This window comes from Rana temporaria (genome assembly GCF_905171775.1).
Source record: "Rana temporaria chromosome 2 unlocalized genomic scaffold, aRanTem1.1 chr2h, whole genome shotgun sequence".
NCBI classification, from domain to species: Eukaryota; Metazoa; Chordata; class Amphibia; order Anura; family Ranidae; genus Rana; species Rana temporaria.
Genome location: NW_024404413.1, coordinates 425,670 through 444,225, shown reverse-complemented (window position 1 = coordinate 444,225; position 18,556 = coordinate 425,670).

The window sequence follows — 18,556 nt, the reverse complement described above, 5'->3', positions numbered from 1 at the left end:
GTCCCGCCCCCTCCCTGTCTTCTCCAATGCTGCAGATGAATGAATCCGGCTGCAATGGTGAGTCTGCATTCATGGCAAGGGGGTGCTGCCTTCATGACAACGGGGGTGCTGCATTCATGACAATAGGGGTGCTGCATTCATGACAACAGGGGCGCTGCTTTCATGGCAACAGGGACACTGCTTTCATGGCAACGGGGGGTGCTGCTTTCATAGCAAAGGGGCGCTGCTTTCATGGCAACGGGGCGCTGCTTTCATGGCAACGGGGCGCTGCTTTCATGGCAACGGGGCGCTGCTTTCATGGCAACGGGGGGCTGCTTTCATGGCAACGGGGGGCTGCTTTCATGGCAACGGGGGCGCTGCTTTCATGGCAACGGGGGTGCTGCTTTCATAGCAAAGGGGCGCTGCTTTCATGGCAACGGGGCGCTGCTTTCATGGCAACGGGGCGCTGCTTTCATGGCAACGGGGCGCTGCTTTCATGGCAACGGGGCGCTGCTTTCATGGCAACGGGGCGCTGCTTTCATGGCAACGGGGCGCTGCTTTCATGGCAACGGGGGGCTGCTTTCATGGCAACGGGGCGCTGCTTTCATGGCAACGGGGCGCTGCTTTCATGGCAACGGGGCGCTGCTTTCATGGCAACGGGGGGCTGCTTTCATGGCAACGGGGGCGCTGCTTTCATGGCAACGGGGCGCTGCTTTCATGGCAACGGGGGCGCTGCTTTCATGGCAACGGCGATGTTGCATTCATGGCAACGGGGGTGCTGCATTCAGGACAACGGGACTGCTGCATTGATGGGCAGTGACCCTTAGGTGCGTGTTATACGCCAATAAATACGGTATATCCAAACAATACGCCTGAGCTCATCTCTTCACCACACACAGACAAAAAGGCAAGGGAATTCTTGTTGGGCTCGAACGAACACACTTAGACCAAATTTTAATGGTTCACAGAATGTCAGGCAAAATGGTCGGCCCTCACGCATGTTCACTTCATCAAATCTGGCCCTCTTTGAAAAAAGTTTGGACACCCCTGCTCTTAAGTAAGTGGTATTCAATCAGCGTTTCTCCACCAGGGTTCCTCCTGAGGTCCCTAGGGATTCGTAGAGCCAAGAGCAATGGTAGATTGATTTACCACCTTCACTGACCACCAACGCAAAGGGGCAACTTTCCATTAATCAGTAATGTAACAGAGAACTTCTACAATGACCACTAATGTTAGAGGATACCACAATCATGGCTTCTGTTATTGTAGCACTACCCCCTCAGGGGCCACTGGTTAGATTTGGAATTGGCATAATTATGTTACCTCTACGATGTGTCTAGGGATAATGATGATGGTGAGAAGCAATAACGGAATGTCCAGATAGCAGGGTGACGTTTTCTATGCTTTATTACTGGTCCAACATGACCAACAGTCAACTGAGGTAGATAGAAATAGGTTGGTGAAAAGGAGGAACTTTGCAGATTCAGGCCTTAGGATAAACAGAAGCAGTCCTGCTTCTAATAGCAATTCTTTCCTCGTCGCCACTCCAGCCGGAGTGGGTAAAGTGCCCCCGGACAGGTCCCTCTCACAGGCCTGGCAGCCAGAGTGTCACTTAGAACTTCTGGGAAGGAACAAGTCTCTGCCACCGACTTGGCTCCAATAAAGTTAGGATTTGTAATGAGACCTCTGCCATAGGCCCAGAGAACATGGACGGTAGAGCGAATCCTCCCAGTCAATAATTTGCCTGAATCTCCCTTTAGGTAGACTTGTTATATTTGGGGCCACCGACTGACAGTTTACAGCATACAACCTGTCAGTGTCCGGTCACCCAGATCCCCAATGGTTCGTCTAAGTCCTATTGGATCACCTGCCTCCAGGCTCACCTCAGACCGACTCTCCACCAGCACAACTTGCTTGGGATCTTCTTAATAGAGATGGGGGACCCAGTAAGTCACTGGGGCCCCTTGGCAGCATCAGTTGCTCCGAGCCATGAGGGCCCAGAGTCAGGAACTCTGCGTAGCACGTGCACCCCGGCCTGGTAGGCCATATCGCCGGGGCCCGTGATGTGCGCACACCCTAAAGGTGGGTGCCGCACCTGGAACCAGCAACCCGGGAAGAACCCCTAAAAATGGCGTCTGCCACAGAAATACCCTCCCCCAGCATGCCCCGCGAGGGAAACACTCCTCTAATTGGCTGCTGGAGAAAGGACGCCTCCGCCTGGACCCCTCTGGCGCCACCTGCCATCCAGAGATGGAACTACATCTCTGGAGCACAGGACGACCCACAGGACAGTTCAGGGCTGGCAACAGCCGAATTTAGACAAATCAACATGAATGAGAGCAAATAAGTCTCTCATCCCACTAAATTTGACAAAGCACCTGTACTGAAAAGTACACAGGCGCTGCATTATAATAACACATAATAATGTGACATCTGAGTCCATCAGGTTGACTTCTCAAATGTGTGGTAATCCTCATTTCCTGTAGTTGGAGTTACCTTCATGGCTGCTTGCTCAGAATTCCCCTAAACTTAGTGGGCCGGATTCAAAGAGATTTGCGCATTTTTTACGGAGGCGCAGGGCAACGATTTTGCCCTGCGCCCCCGCAATTTTTTTGTGCTGCCCTCGATTCAAAATGCCCGGCGCAAGAGCACGCAATTTAAGTGATCCCGTAGGGGGCGGGAATCATTTAAATTAGGCGCGTTCCCGCGCCGAGCGTAGAGCGCATGCTCCGTCGGCAAATGACGTCGCAAGGACGTCATTTGCTTCAAAGTGAACGTGAATGGCGTCCAGCGCCATTCACGATTCACTTACGCAAACTACGTAAAATTCAAATTTCGCGACGCGGGAACGACGGGTATACGTAACATGGGCTGCCCCTGCTAATAGCAGGGGCAGCCTTGCGCGAAAACCGCCGTACATAAACGACGTAAATTGCGCAACGTTGTGAATCGGTGTTAGTATGCAATTTGCATACTATACACTGAGCACAACGGGAACGCCACCTAGCGGCCATCGCTAGAATGCAGCCTAAGATATGCGGGCATAAGAGCCTTATGCCGCGCAGATCTTAGGCTGCAGTCGGTGTAACGAGGTTCCTGAATCAGGAGCACTCGTTACGCCGGGGCAAGTAAGCAATTGCGCTGTGTAACCTATGGTTACACAGGAGCAATTGCTTCTTGAATTCACCCCAGTGTTATTCAAAGTGGTCATAGATTTTGCAATCAGCGTTTCCCCACCAGGGTTCCTCCTAAAGTTTCCAGGGGTTCCCTGAGCAGAGAGAAATGCTGGATCGATCCGCCACCTACATTATCCACCAATACAAGGAGCAACATTCCATGAATCACCAATGTAAGGGGCACTTCTGCAATGACCACTAATGTTAGAGGATATCACAATCATGGCTTCATTTATAACAACACACAATAAATGTGACATTTACGTCCATCAGGTTGATTGTTCTCAAATATGTGTTAATCCTCATTTCCATAGCTGGAGTTACATACAGTACACGGCCACTTGCCCAGAGTTCTTCTAAAGTTAGTGGCATTCAAACTGGTCATGGATTTTGCAATCAGCGTTTCTCCAACAGGGTTCCTCCTGAGGTTCCTAGGGATTCCTTGGGCAATGAGCAATAGTAGATGGATCTACAGTATACAAGTAATTGCCCATAATAAGGGTATGGGGGGTCCGGGTACGGCCTTGGGGGACATGTATCAATGCAAAAAAATGTTTTTTAAAAATTTTCAGGAGCAGTGATTCTAATTATGCTTGAAGTGCAACAATAAAAATGAACAATTCCTCTAAATAGAGTGCCTGGGGGGTCCCCTTAGTCTGCCTGTACCACATCCCCCCCACTGTAATATCCACATCTCCCCCCCCCACTGTAATATCCACATATCCCCCCACTGTAATATCCACATCTCTCCCCCCCACTGTAATATCCACATCTCCCCCCCCACTGTAATATCCACATCTCCCCCCCACTGTAATATCCACATCCCCCCCCACTGTAATATCCACATCTCTCCCCCACTGGAATATCCACATATCTCCCCCCACTGTAATATCCACATCTCCCCCCCACTGTAATATCCACATCTCCCACCCACTGTAATATCCACATCTCCCCTCCACTGTAATATTCACATCTCTCCCCCCACTGTAATATCCACATCTCTCCCCCCACTGTAATATCCACATATCCCCCCCACTGTAATATCCACATCTCCCCCCCCCACTGTAATATCCACATCCCCCCCACTCGAATATCCACATCTCCCCCCACTGTAATATCCACATTTCCCCCCCCACTGTAATATCCACATCCCCCCCCCACTGTAATATCCACATCTCCCCCCCCCACTGTAATATCCACATCTCTCCCCCACTCGAATATCCACATCTCCCCCCACTGTAATATCCACATTTCCCCCCCCACTGTAATATCCACATCCCCCCCCACTGTAATATCCACATCTCCCCCCCCCCACTGTAATATCCACATCTCCCCCCCACTGTAATATCCACATCTCTCCCCCACTGTAATATCCACATCTCCCCCCCACTGTAATATCCACATCTCCCCCCCCCCACTGTAATATCCACATCTCCCCCCCACTGTAATATCCACATCTCTCCCCCACTGTAATATCCACATCTCCCCCCCACTGTAATATCCACATCTCTCCCACTGTAATATCCACATCTCCCCCCCCCCACTGTAATATCCACATATCCCCCCCACTGTAATATTCACATCTCCCCCCACTGTAATATCCACATCTCCCCCCCACTGTAATATCCACATCTCTCCCACTGTAATATCCACATCTCTCCCACTGAAATATCCACATCTCCCCCCCCCACTGAAATATCCACATCTCCCCCCCCCCCACTGTAATATCCACATCTCCCCCCCCCCACTGTAATATCCACATCCCCCCCACTCGAATATCCACATCTCCCCCCACTGTAATATCCACATTTCCCCCCCCACTGTAATATCCACATCCCCCCCCCACTGTAATATCCACATCCCCCCCCCCACTGTAATATCCACATCTCTCCCCCACTCGAATATCCACATCTCCCCCCACTGTAATATCCACATTTCCCCCCCCACTGTAATATCCACATCCCCCCCCCACTGTAATATCCACATCTCCCCCCCCCCACTGTAATATCCACATCTCCCCCCCACTGTAATATCCACATCTCTCCCCCACTGTAATATCCACATCTCCCCCCCACTGTAATATCCACATCCCCCCACTGTAATATCCACATCTCTCCCACTGTAATATCCACATCTCTCCCACTGAAATATCCACATCTCCCCCCCCACTGTAATATCCACATATCCCCCCCACTGTAATATTCACATCTCCCCCCACTGTAATATCCACATCTCCCCCCCACTGTAATATCCACATCTCTCCCACTGTAATATCCACATCTCTCCCACTGAAATATCCACATCTCCCCCCCCCACTGAAATATCCACATCTCCCCCCCCCCCCCCACTGTAATATCCACATCTCCCCCCCACTGTAATATCCACATCTCCCCCCACTGTAATATCCACATCTCCCCCCCACTGTAATATCCACATCTCTCCCCCACTGTAATATCCACATCTCCCCCCACTGTAATATCCACATCTCTCCCCCACTGTAATATCCACATCTCCCACCCACTGTAATATCCACATCTCCCCCCACTGTATTATCCACATTACCCCCCCACTGTAATATCCACATCTCCCCCACTGTAATATCCACATCTCCCCCCACTGTAATATCCACATCTCTCCCCCACTGTAATATCCACATCTCCCACCCACTGTAATATCCACATCTCCCCCCCACTGTATTATCCACATCCCCCCCCCACTGTAATATCCACATCTCCCCCCAATGTAATATCCACATCTCTCCCCCACTTTAATATACACATCTCCCCCCCCCCACTGTAATATCCACATCTCCCCCCCCCACTGTAATATCCACATCCCCCCCTGTAATATCCACATCCCCCCCCTGTAATATCCACATCCCTCCCCTGTAATATCCACATCTCTCCCCCCACTGTAATATCCACATCTCCCCCCCCCACACTGTAATATCAACATCTCCCCCACTGCAGTGGCGTCACTAGGGTTGGTGTCACCCGGTGCAAATAAAAATGGTGTCATCCCACCCCACCAACTATAGCCCCCCCTCAGTAAAGACCCCCCTCCCTCGGTGCAGACACCCACTGGGTGCAGACGCCCCCATTGGTACAGACACCCCCACCTAAGTGCAGACCCTCCCCAGTACAGACACTCCCCCAGTACAGACCCCCCCCTCAGTACAGACACCCCCCCTCAGTACAGACACCACCCCCAGTACAGACACCCCCCCTCTCAGTGCAGACACCCCCCCTCTCAGTGCAGACACCCCCCCTCTCAGTGCAGACCCCCCCCCTCAGTACAGACACCCCCCCCTCAGTGCAGACCTTAGACAGCGGTGTGAGTGTCCCACGAGTACAAGCTCCTCCTCCTCTGTGGGTGTAAACAGAGAGGAGGGACGCCACCGGGTGTACCAAGATGGCCACGGCTCCGGAGCCGCGGCCTTCCTTAAGTGGTTAAAAAAAATTTTTTTTGCTAGCAAATTATTTAGAACCCCCAAACATTATATATTGTTTTTTTTTCTAACACCCGAGAGAATACAATGGCGGTCAAAGCCCGAGGGGCTTTCACACTGGAGTGGTGCGCTAGCAGGACCGCTCCAAAAGTCCTGCTAGCCGCATCTTTGGAGCGGTGAGAGAAGCGGTGTGTTTACCGCTCCTTCCCATTAAAAGCAATGGGAAAGCGCAGCTATCCCACTGGCAATCCGAGTTGCCGGAGGTATTAACCCTTTTTGGGCTGCTAGCGGGGTTAAAACCATCCGAATACCGCTGCAATTCCGACGGTAAAAATAGCGGCGCTATACCACCACCGCACCTCCCGCCCCAGTGTGAAAGGGGCCTTAAAGAGGCACATCTAAATATGCAGGCATCTGGGGTAAAGCTGTCCACATAGATCGTTCTCCTCACCGCCGTCTCTCACCGCTGTCAGTCTGCAACCATTACCGGGAAGACTTCCCTGCAGTAGAGCAATCTGAAAGCAAGGCTTGAAGCGCTCGTGAAAGGGACGACATCAGTAGCGGTGAGGGAGGAGGACAGTCTATGTCAGGGGTGTCCAAACTTTTTTTTTTAAAGAGGGCCAGATTTAATGAAGTGAACATGCGTGAGGGCCGACTATTTTGCCTGACATTCTTTGAACCATTACAATTTGGTCTAATAGCTGGATTCAGAGAGAGTTACGCCAGCGTATCAGTAGATACGCCGACGTAACTCGGAATCTGCGCCGTCGTAAGTTTAAGTGTATTCTCAAACTGAGATACACTTAAACCTATCTAAGATACGACAGCCTGCGCCGTCGTATCTTAGGGTGCAATATTTAGGCTGGCCGCTAGGTGGCGCTTCCGTTGAGTTCGGCGTAGAATATGGAAATCCCTAGATACGCCGATTCACGAACGTACGTGCGCCCGTCGCAGTAAAGATACGCCGTTTATGTAAGGCGTTTTCCGGCGTAAAGATATTCCATCAAATAGCTAGACTAGTCAATGTTAAGTATGGCCGTCGTTCCCGCGTCAAAATTTGTCCGTGAATAGGGCTGGACGTCATTTACATTCACGTTGAAACCAATATGTCCTTGCGGCGTACTTTGGAGCAATGCACACTGGGATATGTACATGGACGGCGCCTGCGTCAATCACGTCGGGTCACGAGTAATTTACATAAAACACGCCCCCCATCCTCATTTGAATTAGGCGCACTTACGCCGACCACATTTACGATACACCGCCGTAAGTTAGGAGGCAAGTACTTTGTGAATACAGTACTTGCCTCTCTGACTTAAGGTGGCGTAGCGTAAATACGATACGCTACGCCGCCTTAAAGATGCGGCGCCCTACATGAATCTGGCCATAGGTGTGTTCGTCCGAGCAACTAATACACCGCCCAACAAGAATTCTCTTGCCTTTGTGGCTGTGTGTGGTGAAGAGATGAGCTCAGGCGTGTTTTTTGGATACACTGTATATTAGTGCTGCACGATTCTGGGAAAAACGAGAATCACGATTCTTTTGCTTAGAATGAAGATCACGATTCTCTTGCGATTCTCAAAAACTTCATGTAATTTAAATATGCGTTCAAACTCACGGGGACGGTAGTACTTTAAATATTTTCGAGAGAGATATATTAATATTTGTTAGAGAGGAAATAAAAAATTAATATTTGCCAGAGAGGAAATATAAATTAATATTTGCCAGAGAGATTAAAATAATATTTGCCAAAGAGATTTAAATTAATATTTGCCAGAGAGATTAAAATAATATTTGCCAGAGAGATTTAAATTAATATTTGCCAGAGAGGAAATAAAAAAATAATATTTGCCAGAGAGATTTAAATTAATATTTGCCAGAGAGGAAATAAAACATTAATATTTGCCAGAGAGATTTAAATTAATATTTGCCAGAGAGATTTAAATTAATATTTGCCAGAGAGGAAATATAAATTATATACTATCAGCTTACACTTGCCTATAGCTGACGTCAGTTCCAGTATCTCCGAGTCTTAGCTGACGTCAGTTCCTGTATCTCCGAGTCTTAGCTGATGTCAGTTCCGGTATCTCCGAGTCTTAGCTGACGTCAGTTCCGGTATCTCCGAGTCTTAGCTGACGTCAGTTCCGGTATCTCCGAGTCTTAGCTGACGTCAGTTCCTGTATCTCCGAGTCTTAGCTGACGTCAGTTCCGGTATCTCCGAGTCTTAGCTGACGTCAGTTCCGGTATCTCCGAGTCTTAGCTGATGTCAGTTCCGGTATCTCTGAGTCTTAGCTGACGTCAGTTCCGGTATCTCCGAGTCTTAGCTGACGTCAGTTCCGGTATCTCCGAGTCTTAGCTGACGTCAGTTCCGGTATCTCCGCGTCTTAGCTGACGTCAGTTCCGGTATATCTCCAGGTCTTAGCTGACGTCAGTTCCGGTATCTCCGAGTCTTAGCTGACGTCAGTTCCGGTATCTCCGAGTCTTAGCTGACGTCAGTTCCGGTATCTCTGAGTCTTAGCTGAAGTCAGTTCCGGTATCTCCGAGTCTTAGCTGACGTCAGTTCCGGTATCTCCGAGTCTTAGCTGACGTCAGTTCCGGTATCTCCGAGTCTTAGCTGACGTCAGTTCCGGTATCTCCGAGTCTTAGCTGACGTCAGTTCCGGTATCTCCGAGTCTTAGCTGATGTCAGTTCCGGTATCTCCGAGTCTTAGCTGACGTCAGTTCCGGTATCTCCGAGTCTTAGCTGATGTCAGTTCCGGTATCTCCGAGTCTTAGCCGACGTCAGTTCAGGTATCTCTGAGTCTTAGCCGACGTCAGTTCCGGTATCTCCGAGTCTTAACTGACGTCAGTTCCGGTATCTCCGAGTCTTAGCTGACGTCAGCTCCTGTATCTCCGAGTCTTAGCTGACGTCAGTTCCGGTATCTCCGAGTCTTAGCTGACGTCAGTTCCGGTATCTCAGAGTCTTAGCTGATGTCAGTTCCGGTATATCTCCGAGTCTTAGCTGACGTCAGTTCCGGTATCTCCGAGTCTTAGCTGATGTCAGTTCCGGTATCTCCGAGTCTTAGCCGACGTCAGTTCCGGTATCTCCGAGTCTTAGCTGACGTCAGTTCCGGTATCTCCGAGTCTTAGCTGATGTCAGTTCCGGTATATCTCCAAGTCTTAGCTGACATCAGTTCCGGTATCTCTGAGTCTTAGCTGACGTCAGTTCCGGTATCTCCGAGTCTTAGCTGACGTCAGTTCCGGTATCTCCGAGTCTTAGCTGACGTCAGTTCCGGTATCTCCGAGTCTTAGCTGACGTCAGTTCCGGTATCTCCGAGTCTTAGCTGATGTCAGTACCGGTATCTCCGAGTCTTAGCCGACGTCAGTTCCGGTATTTCCGAGTTTTAGCTGACGTCAGTTCCAGTATCTCCGAGTCTTAGCTGACGTCAGTTCTGGTATCTCCGAGTCTTAGCTGACGTCAGTTCCGGTATCTCCGAGTCTTAGCTGACGTCAGTTCCGGTATCTCCGAGTCTTAGCTGACGTCAGTTCCGGTATCTCCGAGTCTTAGCTGACATCAGTTCCGGTATCTCCGAGTCTTAGCTGACGTCAGTTCCGGTATCTCCTAGTCTTAGCTGACGTCAGTTCCGGTATATCTCCGAGTCTTAGCTGACATCAGTTCCGGTATCTCCGAGTCTTAGCTGACGTCAGTTCCGGTATCTCTGAGTCTTAGCTGATGTCAGTTCCGGTATATCTCCAAGTCTTAGCTGACATCAGTTCCTGTATCTCCGAGTCTTAGCTGATGTCAGTTCCGGTATCTCCGAGTCTTAGCCGACGTCAGTTCAGGTATCTCCGAGTCTTAGCTGACGTCAGTTCCAGTATCTCTGAGTCTTAGCCGACGTCAGTTCCGGTATCTCCGAGTCTTTTTTTTTTAAATTCAATACTTTTTTTTATTGTTTCCATACATATATAGCAGAGAAAGAAAAAATACAAATCCATATTCTATATTCAGTGCATTATATGTGCATACAAAAAATTCATTGCATAGGTTAAAAATGTCCTTCAATCCCATTCCCAACCCTCCCTCCCTCCCTCCTATCTTACTTTTAAAGTGCATACACGTTTTTTGGTTCTGTTCCTTTCCTTAGATTATTCTTTACCTAACTTTCCCTGATTAAAGTGAGCGGCCTATTTTACATAACCAGTGCTCCCATATTGCATTAAATTTTTTGAGGTTACCCCTTCTAATCCATGTTCCCCTCTCCTTCCCAATTGTGCTATTCATTACGTTAAACCATTCCTCTACTGTGGGTGGATTTTGTGCTTGCCATTTTAGTGCGATCAATTTCCTCGCCTGAAACAGGCATCTTATAACTGCTACTAATATATCCCTCTGCCCCATTCTCTCTTCAATGCATCCTAATAGACAAACCCTGGCTTCAGGTTCCAGAGTGGATCCAAAGGTTGCATTTATAATGTCCAGAGTCTTAGCCCAATATCTATGCAGTTTTGGGCATTTCCACATCATGTGGATAAGGTCCCCTGTATTTTGACATCTGGGACATTTGTCATCTGACTTCCATCCAAATCCATATCATTTCTTGGGGGTATAGTAGACCCTGTGGAGGAGAAACAAGTGAGAAACCCGTTGTGAGGGGGCTAATGAAACCACTGTCCCTAGTTTCAGTATCCTGTCCCATTGGTCATTTGTTATGAGTCCAATATCCTCCTCCCACCTCTGTTTATTCTTGCTCAGCTTCTCTTTTCCTATTAACTGATCGCTGATCCGTTCGTACAATTCTGATATAAGACCTTTCAAGACCCCCGTCTTGATTAGTCTTTGGAGATGCGTGAGCTTTTGCCATCTTACCGGCTGTAATTTAAATTGGTCTTGTAATGCATGTCTAACCTGCAAATAGGCAAAAAACATATAATTTGGGATGCCATATTCCCGACTTAGCTCTGAGAAGGGTTTTAATGTGCAGTCTGTGTAGAGTTGTGCCACTCTGGTTATCCCACGTTTATCCCATTCTTTTAATTTTCCCATGGCCAAGATTTCTTTTAAGTTATTATTTTCCCATAGTGGGGAGTATTCTGTTAATTCTTTATAGCCCAAGGCAAGTTTTCCCACTTGCCATATTCTTACCATCATCTTTACTGTTGGACTTTTTACCGAGAAAGAGTTGGCCTCTAAGGTCTCTATTACCGATCTATGAGGAGACCCTCTTAGTATCATTTTCCCACTTGCATTACCTCCCCCCTCTATGCTACATCCCCCCAAATGCTGCAACTGCGCCGCCAAAAAATAGCTATACGGATGCGGGACCGATAGCCCTCCTCTGTCTGTTGGCAGTTGCAGTGTTCGGAGACTGATCCTTGCCTTTCCCTTTTTCCAGATTAGGGTCCTAAAGAGGGTCTCTATCTTTTTAAACCATCGGTTATCAATCCACACTGGGGAGTTGTGAAGTATATACAGCAATTGTGGCATCCAGATCATTTTAATAAGGTTGCTGCGCCCGGCCACCGACAGTGGCAAGTGTCCCCATACATCCGCTTTGCGTTTAAGTTTGCCCAAAAGTGGCACTAAATTATTATTTATAAATTGTTCTGGGTTACGTGTTACCACGATGCCCAAATACTCCATCTTCTCCCCAATTTTTAATTGCGGGATTCCTATCCCATCCATATTGCTTACCGAATCCACTGGTAAGAGTGTTGATTTTTCCCAGTTTATCACTAGGCCCGAGAATCGTCCAAACGCTTCTACTGTTTGAACTGCAGTTTTAAGGGAGGTTGTAGAGTTGCCCAAGAAAAGGAGGATATCGTCCGCATATAGCGCGACTTTTTCCTCCTCTGCTCCTCTCTGGAACCCCTGTATTTCCTGTCTAGCTCTAATAGCAGTTGCCAAGGGCTCAATTGCCAAGGCGAAAAGGAGAGGGGACAGTGGACATCCCTGTCTCGTTCCCCTCTCCAATTCAAACGACTGTGAAACTTCATTATTTATTTTTATTTTAGCCTTTGGGGAATTATACAGTAGCTTTATCCATTTAATAAAGGATGGACCAAACCCAAACTTCTCCAGAGTGTACCAGAGATAGTCCCACTCCAGACTATCAAAGGCCTTGGTGGCATCTAATGATAGGATAGATCTATCTCCCGCATTCTCCGTCGGGGTCTGTAGGTTTAGGTACAGCCTTCTTATGTTTATACTTGTGGATCGGTTTGGAATAAATCCAGACTGGTCTGGGTGTATTAATTTCTGAATAAATTTGTTTATTCTCGTTGCCAGTACCTTAGCCAAGATTTTTACATCTGAGCAGAGCAAAGATATCGGTCTATAAGATGATGTATCTAGTTGATCCTTTCCTTCCTTCTGGAGCACTATAATAATTGCTTCTAGCATTGAAGTGGGTAGCCTTCCTCCTTCTATCGCCCAATTCAGCGTTTTTAGCAATTCCGGGAGCAGCACCTCACCGTATTGTTTATAAATCTCCACTGGTGGGCCATCTGGCCCTGGGGACTTTTGATTAGACAGTCCTTTAACTGCCTGTTGTAATTCCAGTAATGTAATTGGGGATTCCATAGCATTTCTATCCTCCTCTGATAGAACTGGGGTTCCTATTTCTCTAAAGAATTCTTCCATTTGCACTTTAGCTTCCCCCTTTTTTGATCTATATAGCTCTTTACAGTATAATATACTGCAAACGTGTCCACTATTACCGATGTTTCAGATGATATCCCACCTCCTACCGTCCTAACTGCGGGAATGTTAGAGGGCGCCGTATTAGTTTTCGCTAGGAGGGCCAGAGTATGGCCCACACTTTCCCCTTGAGAAAAAGCGCTCTGCTCCTGGAATAGGCGCTTATTTTCAACTTTCTTGTTGATCACCAGCTTATATTCCTGTTGCTTCTCCAACCATAACCGTTGTTTAGTCAATGTTGGATTTTCCACATATTGCTTTTCTGCTTCTAGAACCTCTTCCCTGATTTTCTCCTCCCATTCCCTAGAGTTCCTCTTGATCTTAGTTACCTGCTGGATCAATATACCCCTAAGGAACGCCTTTAGGGCATCCCACACCACTCCCTCTGGTGCTGTCCCTGTGTTGAAATCCAGGAATTCCCTTAATTTGATACTAATTTCTTCTGATTTCCCTATCACTTCTAGCCAAAAGGGACTTATTTTCCAATTACTTGGAGAACGTTTTTTCCCTGTGCTCAGTGACAGCACCAGAGGAGAGTGATCAGAAACCCCTCTTGGGTAGTAGGATATCTTACTAACTGCCTGTGGACTTGCACAGTTTCCCAGGGCCATGTCTATTCTTGATAATGTAGAATATGTACTTGAAAAGCAGGAGTACTGCCGCATATCTGGATATTTCACCCTCCAAATATCCCACCACCCAACCTCTTTCAAAAATTGACTTAGATGCCCTTCTCCTTCCCCTGGGCTCTGTGTCCCCGGTGGAAATCTATCCATTGTTCTATTTAGCACGTTATTTAAGTCTCCAACCACTAATACCGGAATATTTACCTTGTTTACCACAAATTCTGTTAATTTATACAAGACCTCCATCTTAAAGGGAGGAGGTATATAGATATTCGCCAATACATATGGTACCTTTTCTATCAAACAGTGCAAAAAAATATAGCGACCCAGTTCATCTATTCTAGACTCTATACATGCAAATGATACGCCTGTTTTTACCATTATGCTCACTCCTCTAGAGTAAGAAGAGTGGACAGAATGGTACTGGCTTTGATATTTTTTTTTATTGACCAATTTTAACTTTGTTTCTTTAGTCAAGTGGGTCTCTTGAATACATATTACTTCCACCCCATACCCCTCCAGAGTAGTGAAAATTGCGGCTTTTTTCACTGGGTCCCCCATCCCCCGCACATTCCAGGAGCCTATATTTATCATTTTAGGTCTCATACCCATCCAGGCATATCAAACAGAAAAAATCCCTTAACATCATATATAAGAGAAAAAGAAAAAAGGAAGAAAGGAAAAAAAAAAAAAAAAAAAAAATGTGTATACAATTTTTGAATATACCTAGGGAAAAAAAGCATTTAAATGTACCTTCAAGTACATTTCCTTCTCTTGTGCTTAATAAGTGATACGTGATACCTGTGCTTTGATATAATTTTGCCCCCCCCTCCCCCCTTGCCTATCTAGGCCAACCCTTAGGGCTATACCTGTGACCTCTTCCTTCCATCCTTCCCTTACATTACCCTTATCACCCATATCTGTCGTGGTCCCGTGCGAACACCTCCCCAACACCCGCTCCAAAACAAAAAAAAAAGAAAAAAAAAAAGATTGTGTATGTATATATATATATATATATATATATATATACACATACACACACATATATATATATATATAAAAAGAGAAAATGTGTATATATAAATAAAAAAAAAAAAAAAAAGAAAATTTAATTCCCCCTCTCCCCCCACAAGTAGTGGGTTTCTTATTATCTCCGAGTCTTAACTGACGTCAGTTCCGGTATCTCCGAGTCTTAGCTGACGTCAGCTCCTGTATCTCCGAGTCTTAGCTGACGTCAGTTCCGGTATCTCCGAGTCTTAGCCGACGTCAGTTCCGGTATCTCCGAGTCTTAGCTGACGTCAGTTCCGGTATCTCCGAGTCTTAGCTGATGTCAGTTCCGGTATATCTCCAAGTCTTAGCTGACATCAGTTCCGGTATCTCCGAGTCTTAGCTGATGTCAGTTCCGGTATCTCTGAGTCTTAGCCGACGTCAGTTCCGGTATCTCCGAGTCTTAGCCGACGTCAGTTCCGGTATTTCCAAGTCTTAGCTGACGTCAGTTCCGGTATCTCCGAGTCTTAGCTGACGTCAGTTCCTGTATCTCCGAGTCTTAGCTGACGTCAGTTCCGGTATCTCCGAGTCTTAGCTGACGTCAGTTCCGGTATCTCAGAGTCTTAGCTGACGTCAGTAAGGGTATCTCCGAGTCTTAGATGACGTCAGTTCCTGTATCTCCGAGTCTTAGCTGATGTCAGTTCCGGTATCTCCTAGTCTTAGCTGACATCAGTTCCTGTATCTCCGAGTCTTAGCTGACGTCAGTTCCGGTATCTCCGAGTCTTAGCTGACGTCAGTTCCGGTATCTCCGAGTCTTAGCTGACGTCAGTTCCGGTATCTCCGAGTCTTAGCTGACGTCAGTTCCTGTATCTCCGAGTCTTAGCTGACGTCAGTTCCGGTATCTCCGAGCCATTTGCGTTTCACGCTGGCTCCATCGCGGCCGTTGATTCCCCTCTGCTCCAACTCAGGCAGCCTCACTCCACAGCAGCCCCGGCTTATAATGTGCACGCTCAGAATCGCCAAATCCAGCAGGTGAGATTGTGGGAGCTGGAGAATCGCGATAACGATTCTCCGCGATTAATCGTGCAGCTCTACTGTATATATCTCTTTTGTGGCCCCAACGAATCCACGAGCGCTGCTCAGCAGTGGCGGGACAAGGTATTTCAGTGCCCAGGGCGAGGATGCCAAAATGCGCCCCCCCCTCTCTCGCAGAACAGGGGGTGGAGCTAGAAGCAGCATTTGCAGCATAAAAAATATATGTGATGGTTGCGAAGTGTACCATTATTCCTTTTTAAATTTGTGATTGGTCATCACAATGATCACAAAGTACACTGCTTTGCTTTGATGGGGTTCTCAGCCAATAATGAGTACCTTGGCTGCCCGAGGGTGATTTCTGAAGATTATAAATGATGCTCTAGAACGAACGAAACCTGGTCTTGGTCCTGCTCAAAAACCTCTTTCGATGTATGGGCAGAGCTGATCATTGTGTTCTGACAGTGGATGAGTCCTGCTGTGAAGCCTCGTACACACAACCGTTTTCCTCGACAGAATCCATCAAGAAACTTGGTGGCAGAGCTTTTTTGCCTAGGGAAAAAAAGCATTTAAATGTACCTTCAAGTACATTTCCTTCTCTTGTGCTTAATAAGTGATACGTGATACCTGTGCTTTGATATAATTTTGCCCCCCCCTCCCCCCTTGCCTATCTAGGCCAACCCTTAGGGCTATACCTGTGACCTCTTCCTTCCATCCTTCCCTTACATTACCCTTATCACCCATATCTGTCGTGGTCCCGTGCGAACACCTCCCCAACACCCGCTCCAAAACAAAAAAAAAAAAAAAAAAAAAAGATTGTGTATGTATATATATATATATATATATATATATATACACATACACACACATATATATATATATATAAAAAGAGAAAATGTGTATATATAAATAAAAAAAAAAAAAAAAAGAAAATTTAATTCCCCCTCTCCCCCCACAAGTAGTGGGTTTCTTATTATCTCCGAGTCTTAACTGACGTCAGTTCCGGTATCTCCGAGTCTTAGCTGACGTCAGCTCCTGTATCTCCGAGTCTTAGCTGACGTCAGTTCCGGTATCTCCGAGTCTTAGCCGACGTCAGTTCCGGTATCTCCGAGTCTTAGCTGACGTCAGTTCCGGTATCTCCGAGTCTTAGCTGATGTCAGTTCCGGTATATCTCCAAGTCTTAGCTGACATCAGTTCCGGTATCTCCGAGTCTTAGCTGATGTCAGTTCCGGTATCTCTGAGTCTTAGCCGACGTCAGTTCCGGTATCTCCGAGTCTTAGCCGACGTCAGTTCCGGTATTTCCAAGTCTTAGCTGACGTCAGTTCCGGTATCTCCGAGTCTTAGCTGACGTCAGTTCCTGTATCTCCGAGTCTTAGCTGACGTCAGTTCCGGTATCTCCGAGTCTTAGCTGACGTCAGTTCCGGTATCTCAGAGTCTTAGCTGACGTCAGTAAGGGTATCTCCGAGTCTTAGATGACGTCAGTTCCTGTATCTCCGAGTCTTAGCTGATGTCAGTTCCGGTATCTCCTAGTCTTAGCTGACATCAGTTCCTGTATCTCCGAGTCTTAGCTGACGTCAGTTCCGGTATCTCCGAGTCTTAGCTGACGTCAGTTCCGGTATCTCCGAGTCTTAGCTGACGTCAGTTCCGGTATCTCCGAGTCTTAGCTGACGTCAGTTCCTGTATCTCCGAGTCTTAGCTGACGTCAGTTCCGGTATCTCCGAGCCATTTGCGTTTCACGCTGGCTCCATCGCGGCCGTTGATTCCCCTCCGCTCCAACTCAGGCAGCCTCACTCCACAGCAGCCCCGGCTTATAATGTGCACGCTCAGAATCGCCAAATCCAGCAGGTGAGATTGTGGGAGCTGGAGAATCGCGATAACGATTCTCCGCGATTAATCGTGCAGCTCTACTGTATATATCTCTTTTGTGGCCCCAACGAATCCACGAGCGCTGCTCAGCAGTGGCGGGACAAGGTATTTCAGTGCCCAGGGCGAGGATGCCAAAATGCGCCCCCCCCTCTCTCGCAGAACAGGGGGTGGAGCTAGAAGCAGCATTTGCAGCATAAAAAATATATGTGATGGTTGCGAAGTGTACCATTATTCCTTTTTAAATTTGTGATTGGTCATCACAATGATCACAAAGTACACTGCTTTGCTTTGATGGGGTTCTCAGCCAATAATGAGTACCTTGGCTGCCCGAGGGTGATTTCTGAAGATTATAAATGATGCTCTAGAACGAACGAAACCTGGTCTTGGTCCTGCTCAAAAACCTCTTTCGATGTATGGGCAGAGCTGATCATTGTGTTCTGACAGTGGATGAGTCCTGCTGTGAAGCCTCGTACACACAACCGTTTTCCTCGACAGAATCCATCAAGAAACTTGGTGGCAGAGCTTTTTTGCCGAGGAAAACGGTCGTGTGCATGTTTTTCATCGAGAAAACTGTTGAGGAACTCGACAAGAAAAAAAGAGAACAAGTTCTCTTTTTCCTCGACGGGAGTCTCAATTTCCTCGCCGTGTTCCTCGTCGGGCTGGTTTTCGACGAGAAACACGTTCGTGTGTATGCATAGAAAACTGCACATGCTCAGAAGGGTGGCGCCAGTGGAATCAAACTTCCCCTTTATAGTGCCGTCGTACGT